The 23,369-nt window shown below is 43.8% G+C and overlaps 1 protein-coding gene across 5 annotated transcripts in view; it reads left to right on the top strand.

The window, feature by feature from the left end:
- Window positions 1-23,369, top strand: part of PDE1C (phosphodiesterase 1C) — a 271,452-nt gene that overhangs the window by 107,330 nt on the left and 140,753 nt on the right. The gene's annotated exons all lie outside the window — the stretch shown is intronic.

Consider the following 23,369-nt stretch of genomic DNA (forward strand, 5'->3'; position numbering starts at 1 on the left):
CTCTCTCTCTCTCTCTCTCTCTCTCGTTTTTATGGCAATGATTTAGACATCTGTTCTTTTCCACATACTTTTTAGTCCTGTCCAAGGACAAACTACACCTGCTTATTGCATATCCACCAACTTCCAGCCACTTACAGGGGTAAAAGAAACCCACGGTCTTGTCTCCGAATATGCTGAAATTGCATGTTACAGTGAAGAAATGCCATTTATGTCAGCACAAACGCAACGATGTTTTCATATGCAAGTGGGCATAAAAAAAAAAACAGCCACACCTCTGTCATATTAAAACTAACCCTATACCCAGTTCTGCTTACCTCTGTGTTTGTTTGTGCATTCCTTCCTCCCTCTCCCAAGAGCAGCTTGAACAAATGTGGAGGAACTCGGAAAACACAGTTGAAATTCACTTTTTAACGGCAGGAAACTCATGTCTATTTTCGTTAAATGCTTGTGATTCAGCATGCGTTTATTTATTTGAACTTTTGGAATGGGCATGGTTTTTGCCGTATTGGAGGTACAGCTAGTTCTAGCAGCATGACAGAGGAAAGGTGAGGTATGGAAATAAAAGTGTTATTCAATAGTTCTGGAAGGTTTGAAATGCATATATATGTATGTATCTGGGTCTTTTGTTTCTAAGTGTGTGTGTGTGTGTGTGTGGCAATGAAATTATTATTAGAAACTTTAATTCTGCAACCCTAGACACACTTAGCTGTAAGTCCCACTGAACTCAGTAGGGGTTACTTCTGAGTAGGCATGCATGGGATTGTGCTGTAAATCTGTTTAATGGCAACAGAGTATTTGCTTTATTCCTTTTCTGATCAAGCCTACATAGAGTGTTAGCATGTTAAGCTGCATCTGTCCAGATGTTCAGAACAGAATATTTTCTCTCTCATCATCTTAACAAAGCAGACTGTGATTTCACTAAGGAGAGATGCTGGGCATGAGGGGAATATATCGGGAAAAGTAATCTCAGCCCCCCCTCCCCACTCCACCCAAGAATCCCAGTTTAAAAAACTTGAAGCTTTCTTTCTGCAAGTTGTTGGCTTGTTATCGTTTTCTTTAACCTGGTGATATCACGTTTTATAAGAAATTATTCTGAACGTGTTGTGCTTGCCTTGGACCAGAAATGAATATATATCACTGTGAGGATCTGTTCCAGGAAGTCTGTTTTGTGAAGAAATGCAGTCAAGCCCGATGACAGCTGTTGTGTAGCAGTTCCAAACAGACTAGCTCTACAAAAACAACAACCCCAAACCTTTATTTTTCAATCTCTCTGCTGGTTATATATACATCTGTGATTGTCTAAAACATTCTGTGCAAGAGTTAGACTAACCCTCATGGTCAGATATGATGAAGTGTCTTGGTCAATAGCATAATTTCACGACAATCCACTCTGGAATAATCACTGGTGCAATTCTGCCCATGCTTAGGGAGCAAAGCAAATTCAAAAGGACCCTGTTGTATTCAATTCAATGGCATCATCTTGCAAAGTGATGCTGTAAGCCAGAACCCTGCTCTCTCTCTCTGTGTGTGTGTGTGTGTGTGTGTCTATGCAGTATGTGTCACAATAGTGCTGTCCTTCTTTAGGTAGTGTCAGGATGAACACCCAAGTCCAAAAGACAGCACTTTTAAAAAGTACCTGCCCCCCTTTGACTTCTCAAAACCGCCCAGAAAGTACAATTTCCCTCTTTCTTTCAAAACTAGCGTGACTGAAATGTGTTTTTTCTTCTTCTTTGTTAATTGTGCTGCTTTTTGGTGGTGGCTTGGATATGGGATTTGGCACTTCGTAAACATAGTCTGCTGGCTGAGCTTCAGGCAATAGGCATTTCACATTTTATTTTATTTTCCTTTCCGATTCCCCCATGAGTAATTTGAAGGCAGAGGCTTTCAATCTCTTAAACTTACCAGAAGACTGGTCCCTCAAAAGATCAAGCAGGATATTCCAGAAGGGCGCATAGTTCCATGCAAATAAATGTCTTCATCCACCGGCAGGGTGGTAATAATTTCATCATCAGATTGTACCTCTGCATTGCAATTGCACAGGGAGTGAAACAGAACATTACTGTATACCAAGACACCAATGGCAAAGGGATATTAGCTTAGTAGTAGTAGTATTTTCTTACTGTGATCTTAGTAAAAACTTAGTGCACAAACCAAACCGAGTCTAAACACAATTATTTCAAGCCTGCCTCTAATATGATCTTAACTCTATTTTGCCACGAACTGGTGTAAAATACTTGCATGTATAGCCTAAGAATTGAGTACTGTGGTGTCGAGTTTTGAGGATGGCCTGGAGAAGACAATGAAGAGTTGCATATTATTATTTTTTTGGTATTGCCAAAAAGACATTGGCTAGGATCCAAAGGCCCATGCGCAGAGTTCCACACACAGTGTCCCTCTTTTATAGTACCGTTTCCCAAGGCAACCCATCACCTACCCTATAAAGTTGCTCTTGAAGGTCAGGGATTCTCCAGAGTAGAATTCAGTGCAAATTGCAAAGAAAAACTGGCAGCTTCTCCTTTGCACCTGTGCTTTTTCCTGTCCCCAGGATTATTTGGCCAGGAGGCCAGCACTTATGGGGCCCACTGCCCTTTACAACCCTGCTATGGGAGCCACATGGATCCAGCCTATAGTCTGGCTCCAACCGTGTGGAAAGGGACATCTGCATGTGTCTTTCCCACAGTATTGGCAACCTGCCTACAGGGAGGGTAATAATTCTAGGGGAAAGACAACGGGATGGGCCAGGCCTATGTCATTCCAGGCTAGAGCCATGCCATGGAATGAACTCATGGAAGGTAAGGACATAAGTCCTGCTGGATTACAGCAATGTTCAGTGCAACATATGGCTACGATGCAGTGTCCAGCCAGATGCCTATGGGAAACACACAAGCAGGATATGACCCCGTAGTGGTTCTATTGGTGAGGCTGTAACACGTAAAAGAGACATGCGCTAAGAGCTTTCGAAGGATTGATTCTAATAAATTTTCCCTCAACAGGGAAATGCACATGGTTGGACTGCGGGGAGCGGGGTGGGGGGGGGTGGGGGGGAAATCCATTTAGATTTTGTAAGAAGGACATGCTAGCTTCCTGCCTGTCCCTGCTTACATTTTCTTCTTGGAAAATCATGCTCTTTTCATCCCTTGCGTTTCACATTCATATTGCTGCACGTGTGAACCATAGAAAAAGGTTTTGTCAGACGGGCCCTTAGTGAAGAGATCAGGCCTTATGTTGCATTTTGCTGCCTTACCAAGATCTCACCAGAACCCTGAAGCAGCTGCAGCCGCTTCCGCTCGCTTCTCTGGCAGTGGCGTGGAGCTCCCTCAGAAGTGCCCCAAGGATTTTGTCACCTGAGGCGGCTGCCTCAATCTACCTCATGGATGGGCCAACAGTTGAAGTGAGCCTTCTCTCTCTAAAAGGACGAGTGGAAGGAAGAGAGGGCAGGGTGCCCATAAAGGTAAAGGTAAAGGGACCCCTGACCATTAGGTCCAGTTGTGGCCGACTCTGGGGCTGCAGCGCTCATCTCGCTTTATTGGCCGAGGGAGCCAGCGTACAGCTTCCGGGTCATGTGGCCAACATGACTAAGCTGCTTCTGGCAAACCAGAGCAGTGCACAGGAACGCCGTTTACCTTCCTGTCGGAGCGGTACCTATTTATCTACTTGCACTTTGATGTGCTTTCGAACTGCTAGGTTGGCAGGAGCTGGGACCGAGCAACAGGAGCTCACCCCGTCGCGGGGATTCGAACCTCTGACCTTCTGATCGGCAAGCCCTAGGCTCTGTGGTTTAACCCACAGCGCCGTTGTATAAAAGAAGAGTGTTCAACAGGCACAGCTTATCTGGACCAAGGATATGCCAAGCCACACGTGAAAATTCCCTCTGCCACATAACCCTTAGTGGTGTAGAAGCCCTTCAAAAGAAGGGGTTACTGGTGCCATGTGCCTACTGCCCCCCCAAATCACATTGAACCCCAAAACAGGGCCTGTCCATGTATATGAGGCCAGTGGGGGCATGGAGCAGGGGAGAGACAAAAGGATGAACACACTGACTCCATCCTCTACTGCAATGCGCAGCCTCTGGACCCTGTCTCGGAAGAGTACAGCTGCTGTTTTATCAGATGGGAGCTTGTCAGAATGTACATGCAACAAGGAAGATAAGGAGGGTTCCTTTTACAAGCAGTAAGTACACAGTAGTGAGTTATTGCTTGGTCAGTGGTTGACTGCGATCAGTTTCTGATCACAGAAATAAACACAGATTCTTCAACCCCAATCCATCTCCCAGACATTGAACAATCGCATTCTTCTGCCAAAACTCTATCATCATTAGTGGTGCCATATGTAGAGAGCAGGAAGCAAAAACAGCACCAAGGCCAGACGTGCCTGGAGGACAAAGAGCAAATTGAGCCAGGCATTCGCTGGTGACTCAAGCAGCGAGACATTTCAGTGAATGAGCAAGCGCAGCTCCTCTATTTATGCCACCCTTGCTCAGAGATGGGCTGGTGTGCGAGAGGCAGTGTTTGCTGGTTTTCAAAATGTGTAGATCGCCTTCCTCTCAAGGTACTCAAGGCAGTGTGTGAGTGTGTGTAGTTCAGTGTGATACAATTTATGTGAAAGGCTGGGCAAGAGAATACATGGTGAGAATATAGAAGCTACCTTATAACAATTCAGATACATTGGCCCATCTCAACACAATGACTGGTTTGGGCCTTCAGGGTTTCAGACAGAAGTGTTTCCCAATCCTTGTTTGGTTTAGCTCGCCCGCGGAAACAACTCAGAGGTTATTAAGAAGAAAAATGATAACAACAAGAAGACTGGAAGATGTGATTTGTGAGCATCAAAAGCAGCAGAAATATGAGATGATTGGACCCTCACTGAGCTTGAAACATGGAAACCCCCAACAAAATTTAAAATTTGGCAAAATATTTGGAATACATAATATGTATTGGTATAATTTGGAATAATTAATGTGATATGATTGGATTGTTAAATGGAAAACTTAATAAAAATTATTATAAAAAAAGAAGTGTTTCCCAATCCTAGTTGGAAATGCCAGAGACAGGCTTTCCCAGCCAGATAAATGGGTTTTTAACACAGGTGCCCACTTGATAAAGTTTTATTTTAAATGTATTCGTTGTATTTGTGTTTTTAATTATGTAAATCACAGCGGTTTAAAATGAAATGTGATTAAACGTAATAATAGAATCTGGGGCCCTTCAAGCGGACCATAAATTCTCTGGGAAATAGCACACATAGGACATTAAAGAAACATTCTGAAATAATGTTGCTGTTTCCATTCTTAATCCCTCTCCCAGTTTTCAGGCTATTGATAGTAGAAGAGCATAGGCTTAATTTTTGCAAGTGAGATACAGTAAACATAGAGTAATGACCTCTGGAGCTTTGCGTGTGTCTGCATGATAATCAGCATAATATTAACACGGTAACTAACTGTTCCTTCCTGGAAATTAACATAAGGCTATGAAATTTCAGCAGTTCTGGAACAGAAGTCCCTTGTGAGAATTCTACCATTCCTCTTGTGTTGCAAAGTATCTGGGCATCTCATAGATCTTTATATAGTGGTGGTGTGTGAACATTTTACCACTTTCCTGTATGGATATTCAGTGGATTGATTTTTCGCAACTCAGAAAGATACGTCAAGGTACCCTTGGGTACAACAAAATAGTTTTAAAAGCCCCCAGGTCCTGGATCCTAAACAATTGCATCAGCATGTTGGCTCATAGCGCCAGTGTTACATCATGGTTTAATACTGGCAAATCACTTAGTTTTCCCATTAGGATCTTTAAGATGAGAGTTTTTTTTCTCTTTTTAGTGAAGAGGGCCACATATCACTAGAAAGAACCCTCCCCCCCTTAGCTGAAGGGACTGATTTTTACAAGTCAACTGTCCCTGGACTGGTCCCCATGTCTCGTAAAGCACTATCCTTACTTTGCCTTTGTGGGATCTGTTGGAGAGAACTTTTAAAATTAGTTTCTTTATATAGGATTTATACCTCATCTTTTTCATACCCAGTGGCTGAGACTGTTCACACCGTTCAAGTAACAAAATACGATAAAAATGAAAAAGAAGAGCGGGAAGAAAGAAAAGAATGGCATCCAGATGAAAGCTAAAAACAGGGAATTTACCATAAAGTAACGGGGCAGAAATCTGACAATTCTATCATCTCAAGGCCTGCTGAAACAAAAACATCTTGGACTACAAAGGACCATCAGCCTGGGAGCTAGCTAGGTGTCCAAGGGAAGGGAGCTCCAGAACCTATGAGGGTCAAAATACATATTACACTTAATACTTAGCATGCAGGAATGTTTCTTGGAGGGACGCGGGTGGTGCTGTGGGTTAGACCACAGAGCCTAGGGCTTGCCGATTAGAAGGTTGGCAGTTCGAATCCCCGCGACAGGGTGAGCTCCTGCTGCTCGGTCCCAGCTCCTGCCAACCTAGCAGTTTGAAAGCACGTCAAAGTGCAAGTAGATAAATAGGTACCGCTCCAGCGGGAAGGTAAATGGCATTTCCGTGCACTGCTCTGGTTCCCCAGAAGCGGCTTAGTCATGCTGGCCACATGACCCGGAAGCTGTACGCCGGCTCCCTTGGCCAATAAAGCGAGATGAGGGCCGCAACCCCAGAGTCGGTCACGACTGGACCTAATGGTCAGGGGTCCCTTTACCTTCACCTCTGTTTCTTGGAAGACAGAGGCATGTGAACACAGCTCCAAGACTCAGCCCACCAGAGCGGGAGTGAGGACCCTGTCTTCTAGCCTGCCAGGGAAATTGATAAACTCTCCTTCCTCTGGCAGTGAACGAGGGGATAATTCCGCTTTCAAGTTTGTGGCAGTTAGCATAAAGGAGGCCAGAAAATGAGGAAAATAATCAAAAAGCTGCTGAATGCATTTTTCTTTCCATTGATAGGGTTCCGACTTTACATTAGCTGTTTAAAATGGTAACACTTCTGTGCATGTCCAATTAAAAGCTAAAGATTGCCTTTCAGCTGGCTGAAGATCTTTTGTGAAAGCTCAATGTGTTTTGCACGTTGAACCTATTGCAGGAGAAGTAAGCACTGCGGAGCTCACTGGAGCTTAGTCCCAGGAAACTTTATAGGCATGCCGATACTAATAAATTGAGTTTTTAACTACATGCTTCTGCTTCTTGTGTGTGTGATAATATTTCACAACAGCTGCGTGCATTTTTTGGACTCTCCTGGAGGTCATGGCTAAATGGGCTGTCATGAGGAGCTCCTGCTTTTAAAAATCTAACACTACGTTGCTGCTTGTTTTTCTTTTAACAACCATAGCAGCCCTGTAGGGCAGCCTTGTGTCCTATTTTACAGAGGGCAGTCCTCCATTTGAAGGGCACCTGCTCACAGTCTTCTCCAGCTTATTTCTATTAAAATGAGAGCAATTATTTCTAAGTGGGCACCTAGACGTACAAATGAGTGTGTGCATTTTTAAATACAAGTGTAACTAGATGCCCTGCAGTCATTAGGGGTGGTTAGTGATGAGAAGGACTTTTGAAGGACTGGGGAGAAGGACTTTGGGCAGCAACTGGGATGCTATGCCTGTTGAACACTCTTCTTTTATACAATGGCGCTGTGGGTTAAACCACAGAGCCTAGGACTTGCCAGTCAAAAGGTTGGCGGTTCGAATTCCCACGACGGGGTGAGCTCCTGTTGTTCGCTCCCTGCTCCTGCCAATCTAGCAGTTCGAAAGCACGACAAAGTGCAAGTAGATAAATACCGTATTTTTTGCTCTATAAGACTCACTTTTTCCCTCCTAAAAAGTAAGGGGAAATGTGTGTGCGTCTTATGGAGCGAATGCAGGCTGCGCAGCTATCCCAGAAGCCAGAACAGCAAGAGGGATCGCTGCTTTCACTGCACAGCGATCCCTCTTGTTCTGGCTTCTGAGATTCAGAATATTTTTTTTCTTGTTTTCCTCCTCCAAAAACTAGGTGCGTCTTATGGTCTGGTGAGTCTTATAGAGCAAAAAATATGGTAGGTACCGCTCCAGCGGGAAGGTAAACAGCGTTTCCGTGCGCTGCTCTGGTTCGCCAGAAGCGGCTTAGTCATGCTGGCTACATGACCCGGAAGCTGTACGCCGGCTCCCTTGGCCAATAAAGCGAGATGAGCGCCGCAACCCCAGAGTCGGCCACAACTGGACCTAATGGTCAGGGGTCCCTTTACCTTTACCTTAACACCTTAAGTGTAATGTGTAGTTCAACCCCAAATGTCCACTCCCTGCCCTGGGCCTCAAAAACTTAAATCCCAGAGTGGAAAATGGGCTGCACCTTGATTGTACTGCATGTTCCACATTGCTTAGTGACACTGCCAAGTGAGGATATCTGTGGGGTCTTGCTGTGCCTCCACTTTTTCCAGCAAGCAAAATAAAGGCCCCCCTCCTCAGAATGGAAATATAAATAACTTCATGAAATTTCTGCTTCAGCATGGGATGCATGTTACCTGTCTGATATAGATTTGTCGAATTGTAGGGTTAGACGCGACCCTGAGGATCATTCTAGTCCAGTCCACTTAAGTGCAGGAATATTCAGCTGTCCCATACGGGGATCGAACCTGCAACCTTGGCATTATCGGCACCAAGCTTTAACCACCTGAGCTATCCAGTCAACCATCTTGTAAATGAACCCTCAGTAAATTCACATGTGGAAACAGCCTATGCTTTATGGGAACTTTATGTTGACTGGTCTCTACATGACTTTCCTTCCTTTGGCCGCAAGGGACGACTGACAGCAGGTGACTATGGATGGAGCTATAGTTTCTGAATGAGCAAATAAGCTCACATAATCCCTCCTCTATCTCTATTAGTTGATCTATGATGGTTCATTTACACTTGCCACTTGATGTCGCAGTCATCAAGACATTAATGCAGGGGTCGGCAAGACTTACTGGGCACGGGCCGGATCACTCCCGCGGAGATACTCTCTGGGCCAGGCAGGTGCAGTGCGACAGTGGAAATCGCGTCTGCGCATGTCCACGGCGTCGGATATCGCTTCTGTGCCTGCCCAGACACAGAAAATCGTGCCAGTGCAGAAGCGATTTCCGGCGCCTGGGCATGCGCAAAAGCGATTTCCAGAGCTGCAGCAGAGAGTCCCCGCGCCGTGCTGCGCCGGTTAAGCACAGTGTGGGGGGAATCGTCGAGTGGGTGGCTCAGTTCGGAGGCGGCTTGTGAGCCGATTAAATGGCCTCCATGGCCTGCTTCTGGCGCATGGGCCTTAGGTTCCCGACCCCTGCATTAATCTCTTTCTGTGTGCGGAGCAGGAAACACCTATGCTCTGTTAGCCTCTGTTTTTCAACCTGAGGCTCAGTAGACTGATTTTCTGATTAGTCGGTTTATATTGACAGTAGTACATATACCGTAATTAATTAAGGATAGTTATCCAGAAATGAATTCATGTGGCTCTGACTTCTGATAGTTATTTTTTTTATAAATACATCTACCATGCATAGTTCAGCACCTACATGACACCTTTTGATGTGAGAAACACTTGCATAATTTTTATTTTATTTTTTTACAGTGGGCATCTATGTTCGGTTACTATTTATGTTCAACTTGGCATGTGCAGCATATAAATTATGGGGAAAGGTTCTTTATGTTCTTTTCCTGGTAGCTGGCTATAAAACTGCCCAGCTGCTTCTTTTATGTCTGCTTTGGGCAAACTCTATTTATTTCCAAAGAGAATTCTCTCATGAGGACTGACAAACTTACAAGGCTGTAAAAACTGTGTTCCGTAGACCATGCTGAGTGTATGTTCACAGTTCCTTGCCGCTACTCTTGACTGAGGTGAGGCCTGAAAACTGTCCGTTTCCCAAAGTGGAGAAAGGCTTATGGTTCACACCTTTCCTACTTGGGATTTTCAAATCCTCTTTCACAAATACTGCTTAATAGGTTCCCAGGCCAGCAGCAGAAAATGTGCTCCACCACACCAATGCAACCAACACTTTTAGCGCTGAACTACTTTAAAACTGCTTTCACTTCTGAAAATAGTGACTATGCACCCGTTGGAGGATGAGAAACAGAATGCCAACAGCCCAGACAGCAGAAGAAGTGAAATGCAGAAAACCCTAAGGGAAGAATGTGGTTTACAGAGGTGGAGTTAATGGGGACAAGCAAGTTTTCTTGGATCTCCCATTGGTCAAACCTATTTGGTGTTTTGCAACTTTCTGACTAGTTGCAAGACCTTAGTCAGACCTAGCAGAGTAAACACAGAATCCACGGAAGCAATTGGCTGCAGACAGGATAGATGAAGCAGGAACCAGGAACTTGTAGTTAGGTGTTTATTGTATACAGTGGACTATTTACAGGAACAGAACACGGATATTTTGCTAGCTCTCTCTGATACGACTCACAGCTCCTACACTGACACAGAACTTTGAACTCACGAACACTGAACCACTGAACTCTGAACTAGCACATTCCAGTTAGTAGGCCATTAATTATCACTCGCTTGAGAGAGCTTGACCAATCAGGGAGCCATCTCCATGTCTCTGTTATCACCAGGCAGACTTACTCCTTCAGATTGCCTTCTGGCTGTCTGCCAAACCTGAATTGACTCTGTGTGAGTAGCTGCACGTACACAGTTTCCCAACAGCACAAACCCATCATTGCCATAGGAACACAACAGGGATTTTGAGGTCAGAGGACACCTCAACATGCAGGGCAGGGTGCAGGTATATGATGGCTTTAATGTCAAAGATTCCAGGTGCGTTCGGGCATTCAAATAAAGACAGGGAACAAAGTGTGTGGGTCACAATTGCTAACCACCTGGAAAAACGGCTCCGTTTAGCACAATATTATACACGCGACTGGTGTCTTTCCAGGTTTTGAGGCAGGAGTCTTCCCCAGAAATACCTGACGTGAGCAGGGATTGGATCTGGGGCGTTTTGCATGCGATCATGCACCCCATCTGGACTCAAACTCCCAGCAGCCCATGCCAGCATGGCCAAAAGTGAGGGATGCTGGGAGCAGGAGTTCTGCAACATCCGAAGTGCCAAAGTTAATGTTGGCATGAAGGCTGGGCATGCAGAAGGTGGGGCCAACCTGTCTGGGGTTAGCACACATGCCCCCATGTAGTCTGTGGCCTCTGGCATTTGGCTGAATGTCTGAAAACAGCTTCAGCTGGTTCAGGCATTATTTTGTTCTGGCACCAGAGAGCCATACATCTGATGGAAGGAGAAGGTGGCAATACTCTGCTTCCTTATGTGCCACTGGGAACAGAGCTAAGGGTTGAATGGCCCATCCTATGGAGCCAACCATAAGACCGTCAGACTAGCCTCTCCCCAGCCTTTGGGATCTAATAATAATCTCTAACAGGTGGTTCAAAAAGTTGTTTTTCCAGGACATTTTGCCAACTGCATTTCCTACCAATTTCTGTTCTGTCATTATGTATGGCTCCCTTTCCACCAAACCTCTGAGCTGCGGGTAGTGAATGGTAATAATAATATAATAATAATTTATTATTTATACCCTGCCCATCTGGCTGGGTTTCCCCAGCCACTCTGGGCAGCTCCTAGAATAATAATAATAATAATAATAATAATAATAATAATAATGCGATAAAACATCAAACACTAAAAACATCCCTAAACAGGGCTGCCTTCAGATGTCTTCTAAAAGTCAGATATAGTGGATGCTCAGGTTGCGAACGTGATCCATGCGGGGTGCACGTCTGCAGCCCACAGCGTTCGCAACCCGCAACTTCGCACATGAAGGTTGAGATTTAGCGCTTCTGTGCATGCGTGACTGCCGAAACCCGGAAGTAACTCGTTCTGGTACTTCTGGGTTTCGGCAGTCCACAACCCGAAAAAACGCAACCTGAAGCAGCTGTAACGTGAGGTATGACTGTAGTTGTTTATTTCCTTGACATCTGATCGGAGGGCGTTCCACAGGGCGGGTGCCACGACTGAGAAGGCCCTCTGCCTGGTTCCCTGTAACCTCACTTCTCGCAGGGAGGGAACTGCCAGAAGGCCCTCGGCGCTGGACCTCAGTGTCCGGGCTGAACGATGGGCATGGAGACGCTTCTTCAGATATACTGGACCAAGGCTGGTGGGGGGTAGCTGTCCTGTAACAAAGCCAAAGGGTTAGGATTTTGAATATTTTATCCCTACAAGCACTGTTTCTGTGGTGCTCTTGCTTGTGAGTTGCTACGGGATTTCACTTTTGGCAAGATGCTTATGTAAACAGCAGGAGTGAAGGCTGGAAGCAGAACAAGCTGATCCCACACAAGTGACCTCCGGGTTAACAATCTCACCCCAGCATAGCTTAGTTTTGTCATTTGGGTCATCCACCCAATCAAGAGGGGATTTTTTTTTTTTTTTGCTAATGCCAATGTGTGGCAGAAAAGCAGTAGAATGGTTGTTTTGTGTGGGCTCAAAATGGTGGGTTATCCATGGGCGTAGCTGGGGGGGCAGCTCCCCCCAAATCAAGTAAGGGCAGGGCTTGGAGGACAGGGTGCTTGCAAGCATTGCTCACCAGCTGATAGACAATGCCTGCAAAGCCCTTTTCAAAGTGCTTTGCGTGGAGCTTCCGGAGCTCTGAGAATCAGCTGATTGTCATATCTTCTCCAGAAGCCCCATTCAAAGCACTGCACAAAATCATAACAATAACCATAATTTATTACTTATATCTCGCCCATCTAGCCGGGCCTCTCCAGTACACTGGGCAGTTCCCAATAGAATATTAAAAACATCAAGCATTAACAACTTCCCTAAACAGGACTGCCTTCAGATGTCTTCTAAAAGTCAGATAGTTGCTTATTTCCTTGATATCTGATGGGAGGGCATTCCACAGGGCGGGTGCCACTACCAAGAAGGCCCTCTGCCTGGTTCCCTGTAACCTCACTTCTCACAGTGAGAGAACCGCCAGGAGGCCCTCAGAGCTAGACCTCAGTGCTGAACAATGGTGCTTTGAGAGGCCTCCTGAAGACCCTTGCAGGCAGCAAAGTCATGTGACAAGCATTATGACGTGAGATGATTGACAGGTCCCAGCTGTCCAATGTGGTCCACAAGAGGTAAAGGAGATGAAAACCTGCCTAGAACATCCTGCGTAGAATGATGCTTTACAGGGTTAAAGAAAAAGAAAAATGGTTTAAAAAGAAAAGTACAAAGGTGGAAGTAATCTAATTAGACACAACAATACAGTAAGAGTAAATTTTTTGAGGTCTTAGAACAAAGGAAGGAAGTCAATTTGTGTTTATGTACGTAATGATATGGTTTTTTTTGTAGATGTGTGCTTTTTCGTTTTTGTTTAGTTTAGTTTTGTTTCTTTCCCCCCCTTTTCTTTTCTGTTTTTTTTGTATGTTCCGGTTTTTGTTTGTTTGTATAGTATTATTTTGGATTCAATGTTTGTAATTTTTGTTATGATTCTCCATTGAAAATAAAAAAATTCAAAAAAGAAGAAGAAAAAGAAAACCTGCCTAGAAAGGTTTCTCGCCCCTGATTTAGATGCATTTCAACCTGGTTTCCTGCCTGTATGAATAAGGTTTTCCAGAACCTTCTCAGGGGTGCTTTCACATTTATTGAACCCCTTCTCTCAGGAAAAACAACTGATTCCCTCCTTGCTCCCTTTAGGTAGACATTTCTTTTTCTGACTGCTTGTTGACTGAGGGGTCAGTTTGGACCGTTACTGTTTCTTGGTGGTCATCTCTTTAGCCCATTGGCTAGCTGGAACCAGTGGTGTAGCGTGGGGGGTGCAGGGGGGCCCGGCCGCACCGGGTGCAACATCTGGGGGTTAGGGTTGGGGGTGCAAATCCACAGGTAAGGGGGCACAAATCCACAGGTTAGGGGGCGCAAATTTCTTGCCTTGCCCCGGGTGCTGACAACCCACGCTACGCCACTGGCTGGAACAGACAGCATATTTGTATTTCTTTCTCCTAATATTATTGTGTTGTTTATTATTTTCATATGCTTTAAACTGTTTTGATTAACTCCTGCGTGCTGTTTTGATTAACTCCTGCGTGCTGCATTGGAAAAATACAGTCTTTTGCAAGGCAGCTAACAAATTTATTAAAGGTATAAATGCATGTGTAAGTATTGCACACCGATTACTTTTCTGGCATAAATTATTATTTTTTTTGCCAATTTAGTCGAGCTAAAATGTGTGAAAGAATGATTTTCCCCGCTGCCATCCATTCTAGATAATAAAGCATTTAAAAAGCATAGCTAGTCCCCCCTTCCCCCCAGCACTGCAGAGGAGGAGGAAAGAAACCGGTTTTAATCTTCTTGCCTGCCTGTGGGATTAGAGTGCTAAATTGCTCGATTCATAATGGCTCTTACTCCATCCCCAGCATACTCTCAATGCAGCTGAAAAGGAAATGACAAATGGGGTCTCTTGACGGAAACATCTGACCACCTTTCTTTCCTAGCCCATATTCTCCCTTGAACCGCTATGTGGCCTCTTGCTTTTTCACACAGCGGATGAGCGCAAATAATATATGCCACAAACAGTGGTGGCTCCTGAAATATTGGCCAAGCCGAGTTTTCAGTCTCCTTAAAGCGTTCCCTCTGTTTTCCTTTACTTACTCAAGGAAGTCCCTTAAATTCTGCAAATATTTGAGCTTTCCACTGCAAATGCTTATTTAGGACCCAGCCAGGTTTTGTAGGAATGGGAATGGGGCTCTTAATTGCTTTTAGCATAGGAAAACCAACCTTTTGTTGCCTGAAGGTAATTTGTTGCCTGAAGGTAATTTGAGTGTCTGCCCCTGTAGCATCTGATATAAGCAAGCATTTGTGAGTTCCACAATCCACTTTCTTCTTTCAGAACAAGATGGTACTGCAAATACTGGTAGTCTCTGCATCCTCTTTTTCAGTGATCTGTCATGATGTGATGGGGGGGGCGCGGCAGTGGCGGGGGGAAGAGAACCCCCTGAAAGGGTGACTAACACAGTAGTCCCCCTTGTCCCCTAGGTATTTTAGCTGGCACCAGGGAGTGGAGGTTTTCAAAGGTCCTCAGAAAGCCCCGCTTTGTCTGGAGATCTGTAAATTATTCAATTTTTAAGTTAAAAAAATATATAAATATGCTAATTCTTTTCCAGAGGTGTGAGAGCTGCTACTTCTTTCTCTGTCTCCACTCCCCGCCTTTCTAAATCTCTCTGGAGAATTTGGCTGTATAACAGAGTCAATGTGCAAATGCTTTCAGTTGCAGCCATTTTAGCCAGTTCTAAGAATCACATCTATGATCTGAATGAATAGAGCAAGGGATATTTTGTCTATGAATTCAATGACAGAAGCCTCGACTGTGTTGGCCAATGTGACTCGCACATTTCTGTCGATCTCTGAGATGCAAAAAAAGGAGTGAAACTTTTGTAAATTCACTTTAAAGCCATTTTGCATCTTGTTGTGGCAATAAAAGCTGTGCCTCGGTTAACAACAGGCACACAAGTTGTGGCTTCAGATTCAGTCTGGCAAAGTTTATTCATACAGTTTAAAAAGCAACATGTGCAATAATCTATAGCCAGATCCTATGCAGATTTAGTTGGAAGTGAAATCCACTGAGCTTAGTTGCACTTATTCCCAAGTAAATGTATATTGGATAGTAGCCTTAACGCCTGATCTTTTGCATATTTACAGTGGTACCTCAGGTTACAGACGCTTCATGTTACAGACACTTCAGGTTACAGACTCCGCTAACCCAGAAATAGTACCTCAGGTTAAGAACTTTGATTCAGGATGAGAACAGAAATCGTGCGGTGGCAGCGGAAGGCCCCATTACTTAAAGTGGTGCTTCAGGTTAAGAACAGTTTCAGGTTAAGAACGGACCCTCAGAGCGAATTAAGTTCTTAACCTGAGGTACCACTGTATATAGAAATAAATTCAACCAAGTTCAATGAAACTAAAAAATGCAAAGGATGTCAACCTAATTATTGGCACATTCCACTGAAATTAGTGAAAATGTTTTGGATTGTGGTGTAAATTAAATTTATTCAGTGGTTTATTGATCAGGAGCATTTATAATCTGTTCCTTATCACACTAGATTCCAGGGCACCATGTAAACAATCTGAGCAAGCCCAGAAAATATGAGGCTTACAACATAAAAAAATTACTTATTTACAAACATAACAAAAGTGCTCATAAACAATAAAGCATCAAAAAGTTCACAACTGAATAAAATAATTTCCACATACATCGTAATAAGATCTAAAATAAAGACACAAACAATTAATATAAATAACAGCAACAACCCACACTGTCATAAATGATACCCCAACCCAAGAGTCTGTTCAGCAGCCTCAGCTTTTGTAGCTGGAGTCAGTCCAGGCCCCGCCCTCCCAGGCGAAATGTGAAAAGGCTTGCAAAGCAGGGAACAGGTCTTTCAAGACTCTCAGCCATATTGTTCTGAAAAGTGCAAATTGGAAAAGTTTATTTCAACTCCTCCTTCTGATTTAGACAGATGAGGGATATATCCTCAGGCCGACATTTCCCTTTTAAGACAGACCCCATAACCTCAGTGTGCCTGGATCCTGTGGCTGGTGGCTCAGACCGTCAGTTGAAGAAGCAACGGAGGAAGTCAGAAGTATGCATAATGAATCAATAAAAAAACCCGATATATCAGGCAAAGTTAATTAAAAAGCCCAAGATCCTGGAAGGTGAAGGAATGATAAACTTCACCTCAGTCCATCATGCAGTTTATTATTCAGTCATGTCATTTTATGTCAACTTAAATCCATGCTGGCAAGAAAAGACAAGGCAGAACAGTCTTGTTTAGCACCTCACTATTGACTAGAAAATAATGGGCATCATCTCCTCAAAAGCCAGGCTAATAAAAAGCATCTAACTTCTTTGTTTGTGGCAAACATGAATCATACCCACCGCCTATCCAACAGCTAGGATGTCTTTTCCAAGCTTAACGTAAGTAAAACATTAAATAAACAGGCTCTTTTCATCCGTGTGCCACCCAGGAAATATTTATATTGAAGAGCTTGGAATATATACAGGCTTACCATAAATAAAATAGCAAAAGTAATGAAAACAAGGTTGACCATAATGAACCTGGGCAAAGCACTGGACTCCCACTGGCCCTGCCCAACCAAATGGGAAAGGCATCTTTGCACTTGTTCCTGCGTGTGGCCCCTGCTTCGGCTTGCTGAACAGTAATCCCACTGTTTCAGCCTCTGTTCCAGGGTTGGGAAAAGGGTCTGGCACAAACACGAGATTTATAATTCTGCGTCATGCCAGCTGTCAAGTAGCAGACAGGCGGGTGGCAGCGGCAGGGGGGTGGGGGGTGGGTGCAACAATAACAAACAAGAGTCTGATAGGTTTACCAGGGCTTAGAGCAAGATGCGGATTTGCTTCTGGGACTTTGAAAGCACTTGCGGCCTGGCCAGATGCAATTCCAAACCTTTCCCCAATATTCAGCCCGGATGGCGGCGACTCCTGTTTTTGTAGCTGCCACCCCAAACAAATTGAAACCGGGCAACTGTCCATGGGGCTCCTCAAAAGTTTCCATGTGTCAACAAATGCAGCACGGGGGCTCTGACTGAGCCATGAAACCCACACCCTTTCATCCCCCTCAACCTCCTCCCCACCCCGGCCGTGAAGTGCATTTAATAGCCTTGTTCTTGAAGCAGGAGTGGGATGGAAGCAAAAGATGCTTTCTTGACTTTGAGCAAAACAACATGTGCTGTCACGGCTTCTTCTGCTGATTGTCCTTATTCCCAAATGAGAGGTGGGGGAATTTGCCTTCCTCCCCCATGACAAAAGGTGCTTTCGTAGGTTTCGTTTTTCCTAGGCACGTCAGGAAGATGCAACTAAACAATGTAAAGGAAACACGTATGCACCCTCTGTGCTAAAAATGTAGTGAGATCAAGGAAGCCGATTCGTATCAGCGATGGGTTTTTGGTCTTGCCATGCAATGCGTTGCACATTTGTCGGGGTTTAAAGAGGGGGGGAAGTCATTTCCACCTCTCTGTTCCTTCCTTAAGAAGCTTTGCAGTTTGCCTGTTGAAGGAGAAGCTGTAATTAAAGTGCGCGCAGTAGGGGTGAGAATTTGCAGGGAGAGGATGATCCAGATGTTCCATCACTGCAAAACAGATCTAACAGATAGCTACTCGAAAACACCGGATCATATTTTTAATCTAAGTGTGAACAAATATTTCTTCAAACAGCAACTGGTGAAGATGTGCACAATAGTTACATAGGGTGAGTTTGTCTGTGGGGATTAGAAAACACGAAGGAGAATTATCTCAGCCCTTAGTTTTTGTGATTTTCTTCCGTTTTTAATCAAAACCCCACAGCGATTTGATTAATAGCGTGTGTGGAATGCAGACAAATGTGCATTATATATCAATAAACAGGAGTAGGGGTGCAGGGGAAATTTGATTTGGTGCATATTTAAAGCTAAATCTATCAAATTCACACTTTCAAAAACAATATGAAAATTGAAACACAGCCATCCTTTGAAGTTCATGCTTATTCCTCCCCCAAATGAATAACTGTAGTTGAAATATCAACAGCAAAAGACTTTGAATACTCAAAAGTGCTACAGAAATGATTAACACTAATTGCTGTTAAAACAAAAAAATTTTCCCTTCCAGTAGCACCTTAAAGACCAACTAAGTTAGTTCTTGGTATGAGCTTTCGTGTGCATGCACACGAAAGCTCATACCAAGAACTAACTTAGTTGGTCTTTAAGGTGCTACTGGAAGGAAAAAAAAAATTGTTTTGACTATGGCAGACCAACACGGCTACCTACCTGTAACTGGAACTAATTGCAGTTGTGGTTTGTTGTTGTTGTTTGTTTAAAAAAACCATTTCTCTTTTTCTATTAGGCCTAGGTAGGTGGCAAGCTCCTGAAAATTCGCCAAATTAAAAAACACACACAACCTAATACCAGTAAAACAAATAAATAAAACTAACACACCTCCAGTTTTCTAACTGCTCCCAGTCATACAGAAGCTGGAATATACTGGCAATCAGTTCCAATTTGATTTATGCTGTTTATTAATAAAGGCAGTAATACTGTTTAGTTTTTGCACCATTAATTTTACTGTAATGGCAACAGCATTAGTAGAAAATGCATGGGGTATTGATTTTGCATATTGAGCTGCCTGGCAGAGAAGATTTCAATTTATTTAAATGACCCCATTAGTCTGCAGGGAGTTTAGCTCTTGACATAGGTGACTGTAAAAATAAGAGTTGATAATCAATGGAGTAAAATAATGGCTTTACAAATATTATATTCCTGTTCCTCGTGCTTCCACTGCCATTGGTCCAGATCCAAAGGTCTGTGCAACGTACTCTGATAGGCACAGTGTAGGTTCTCCAGTCCCTGTACTGGAAGCAGCCCGATCCCATGCTAACCTAGATAAACCACTTCCTGCCCCCAAATTCATATACAGTGGTATCTCGAGTTAAGTACTTAATTCGTTCTGGAGGCCCGTTCTTAACCTGAAACTGTTCTTAACCTGAAGCACCGCTTTAGCTAATGGGGCCTCCTGCTACTGCTGTGCCGCCGGAGCACAATTTCTATTCTCATCCTGAAGCAAAATTCTTAACCTGAAGCACTATTTCTGGGTTAGCGGAGTCTGTAACCTGAAGCGTATGTAACCTGAAGTGTATGTAACCTGAGGTACCACTGTATATACAGCTGACATAGCTTCTGGGCAAGAAACTGTTTGACACAGCAGCAGTTGATAAGGCAGAGTCTGGCTTCCTTGTCATGAGCATCCCTGCTGCTTACCAGGAGGCAAGGGGTGAGGAGGCCAGTGTGGTACGGGGATGGTGGCAGGAGCGTTGGGTCACTTCTGCTGCCGTGCTTGCACTGCACTGAGCTCCTTGAGCATCTCCCTTCACCCTCTTAGCAAGTGTCTATGACACCACCAACACCCTGCTGCTGGTCAAACATGGAAATAATAACTAGAAAATTATTATTATTCAGTATACACGAAGGAGCGTCTCCATCCCCATCATTCTGTCTGGACACTGAGGTCCAGCTCCGAGAGCCTTCTGGCGGTTCCCTTGCTGCGAGAAGCCAAGTTACAGGGAACCAGGCAGAGGGCCTTCTCGGTGGTAGCACCCACCCTGTGGAACGCCCTCCCACCAGATGTCAAAGAGAAAAACAACTACCAAACTTTTAGAAGACATCTGAAGGCAGCCCTGTCTAGGGAAGCTTTTAATGTTTAATAGGTTATTGTATTTTAATGTTCTGTTGGAAGCCACACAGAGTGGCTGGGGAAACCCAGCCAGATGGGTGGGGTATAAATAAATAAATTAATAATAATAATAATAATATAATAATAATAATAATTTACTTATAACCCACCCATCTGGCTGGGTTTCCCCAGCCAGTCTGGGTGGCTTCCAACAGGAGATTAAAAATACATTAAAACATCAGTAATTTTTTTTTAAATTAAGAACTTCCCTATACAGGGCTGCCTTCAGATGTCTTCTAAATGTCAAATAGTTCCTTTGGAGGGCATTCCACAGGGCAGGAGCCACTATCAAGAAGGCCCTCTGCCTGGTTCCCTGTAACTTCGCTTCTCGCAATGAGGGAACCGCCAGAAGGCACTTGGCCCTAGACTTCAGTGGAGATGCTCCTTCAGGTATACTGGGGCGATGACCAGTGTATGCATGTAGCTCTGTACATTTATATAGCTTTGCATTGCATTATATTATTATGTTTAAATCACACCTTCCCTTCAAGGAGTTTAAGACCACACATATAGTGCCACCTCCGTGTTATTCTAATCCTGTATGATACGTTAAAAATCTGCAGCAATATATTTTTCTTTTCATGCCAAAGCATTCAGCCACACAATCTTCCACATGCTATCTGAAGTGGCACAGTTCCCAAACAAGTATAAAACCTCACTTGCTGTTTCTGTTAACTCTACTTACCTATAGTGTTCTGCAAGACGTTCTGATGTTTAGATCGTTGCTTTCAAGATGCAAGGAGAATACAGTATGGAGACAGACATGGTTGGGCATGCGTTAAGTGGTCGATTTCTAAATGTTGACAGATATTCCAAAATGATGAATTATAAATCTCATAAAAAAGAATTATCACATCCTAGAGAATTAATCCAGTTTTAAACGCTCTCGTTCTATTGATCTCATTTGAGCTCCACATGTTCCTTGAGAATTAACAGCTAAAAGAAGAGTGTTGTGAATGGACTTTTTCATCTCATGTGCTATCAGCAGCAATTTTGCCAAGGCTAGGGAAGGGGGCGGGTGTGTGTGTGTGTGTAAATGTGATTGTTGGCACAAAAGGTGAACCTAGCTAATTCACACTTTCTAAAACAACAGATGAACTAAAACTCAGCCATCCTCCTAAATTCGCACATGTCTGTATTTTGCAACACAGTTCTCCCACCACGTATTGTGTACAAAAATGCATATTACTAGTGTAAAGTGTGCATTAAATGGCTATATTACTGAAAGGTATGATATAAAAATGCATTATAAAGGGGAACCTGCTTTGCAAAGATGTGTTTATTAGGTTAAAGCACATACAAACATGTGCATATTGGGATAAATTTGCTGAAGACTTTTAATGACATAGAAATTAATTTAAAATTGGGGGAAAATGGAGAGAAACAAAAACTGAGAAAGTCACCCATCCCTAGAGAAGGCCCACAACTCCAAAGGCTCAAACTTTGACATGAGTAACATTTGGCTTCTATAACATGTATAATGCCATGAGTCACCATACTTTAAAAACTGGTGATAAATGTACAAATTAACTTTTAACATGACAGGTTCAAAGTGGCGCTCAGTTGGCTGGGAAACAAAAAAGATATTCTCACTTGCAAATTTGCTCAATTTACTTAAGAAACATCAGATACAATAAATAGAGAGACGTGCAGTGTCAATTACTAAAGAGTTATCTGGAGTTGAGCTTAACTTAAAGCAATTCAGATTATTTTTAAAACCTGAGTAGGAGTGAAGAAGCAACTCGTTTGACTAATATAAAATCATGTGGTAAAGTAGAAGGGGGACTATTCTTCTCGGGAATTGACTCCCCCCCCCCATTATTTTATGTGGAGAAAAACCCTTCCACTTTTTTTCAGATCCCTTCACTTCCGAGGGCCGCTTTGTATGGTCTGTTGAAGTTGTGAGTTGCAGTCACATGAACCAATGCAAACCTCTGCATTTGACAGCTTTCCCTCACGTTGTTCTGCTGTCATAATTAACTGCAAAGTTATCCCTGCATTGGATAAATCTTCTGTAGGTAGTTGCATCCGAGAGAGGCATGTGTGAATGGTCTTGAAGAAATTGCCATTTGATCATAGTAATGGGCAAATCCAAGATACTGGCTAATTTCAATCCTGAGAACTTTAATGCATCTTAGACAAAATTGCAGCAATCGTACCTTCTTAAAGTGAAACGATCTATTTTTTCCTTTCTTCTAACTTCTTTCAACCTCCTGCACCCACATATTGCAGCTTCCCATTGTTAGCAAGAAGGCTGCCTCTGTATATTCATGACGTGGGTGGCGCTGTGGGTTAAACCACAGAGCCTAGGACTTGCCGATCAGAAGGTTGGCAGTTTGAAACCCCGCGATGGGATGAGCTCCCATGGCTCGGTCCCTGCTCCTTCCAACCTAGCAGTTCAAAAGCACTTCAAAGTGCAAGTAGATAAATAGGTATCGCTCCAGCGGGAAGGTAAATAGTGTTTCCGTGTACTGCTCTGGTTCGCCAGAAGCGGCTTAGTCATGCTGGCCACATGACCCGGAAGCTGTACACCGGCTCCCTCGGCCAATAAAGCGAGATGAGCGCTGCAACCCCAGAGTCAGCCACAACTGGACCTAATGGTCAGGGGTCCCTTTACCCTTACCTTATATTCCTGACTTCCAGGAATTTGCACATTCCTATGTGTATCGCTGACTATTACGACATCCCATGGCTGGCTGTTTCGAAGATCTGCTGTCAAATCTCTAAGAGAAGGTATGAACAAAGAGGGCATGTTGAAAACTCGCTCCCAGTGGTCAGACTCTGGGCTCCTGTACTGAGGAGGGAAAAAGAAGTTCAAGCAACCATTATATCGGAGACTTTTTGAGCGTCAACAGCTTACATTTTTTCAGGGGACGTATTGGGAATCACTTTGAATGGGAGGCCATTGAGAGGATAAAATGGGCGAAACCCCTGCCAATTGAGGGCAGTGGCAAGAGGGCAAAATTGGGGAGAGGAGTTGGGAAAAGTCACTAGCATCATGTGTATGCAAATCACTTGATGTCTGTAACATCTGTTACGAAAAAGGAGCAATGCAGCAGCGAGCAGCAGCTGCAGCTGGCTGGAAAGCCAAACAGGATGTTGATGTTTGTGACTGTTACCGTGGGAAGAAAGGGGCAGTCCATTCACTGTACTGAGCACCGGATGTTAGCTCAGTGTGTCATCTGACCTGTACTGGAAGTACATGGGTGGAGTCT

Source organism: Podarcis melisellensis, assembly GCF_964234715.1.
Source record: "Podarcis melisellensis genome assembly, chromosome: 12".
Lineage (NCBI taxonomy): Eukaryota > Metazoa > Chordata > Lepidosauria > Squamata > Lacertidae > Podarcis > Podarcis melisellensis.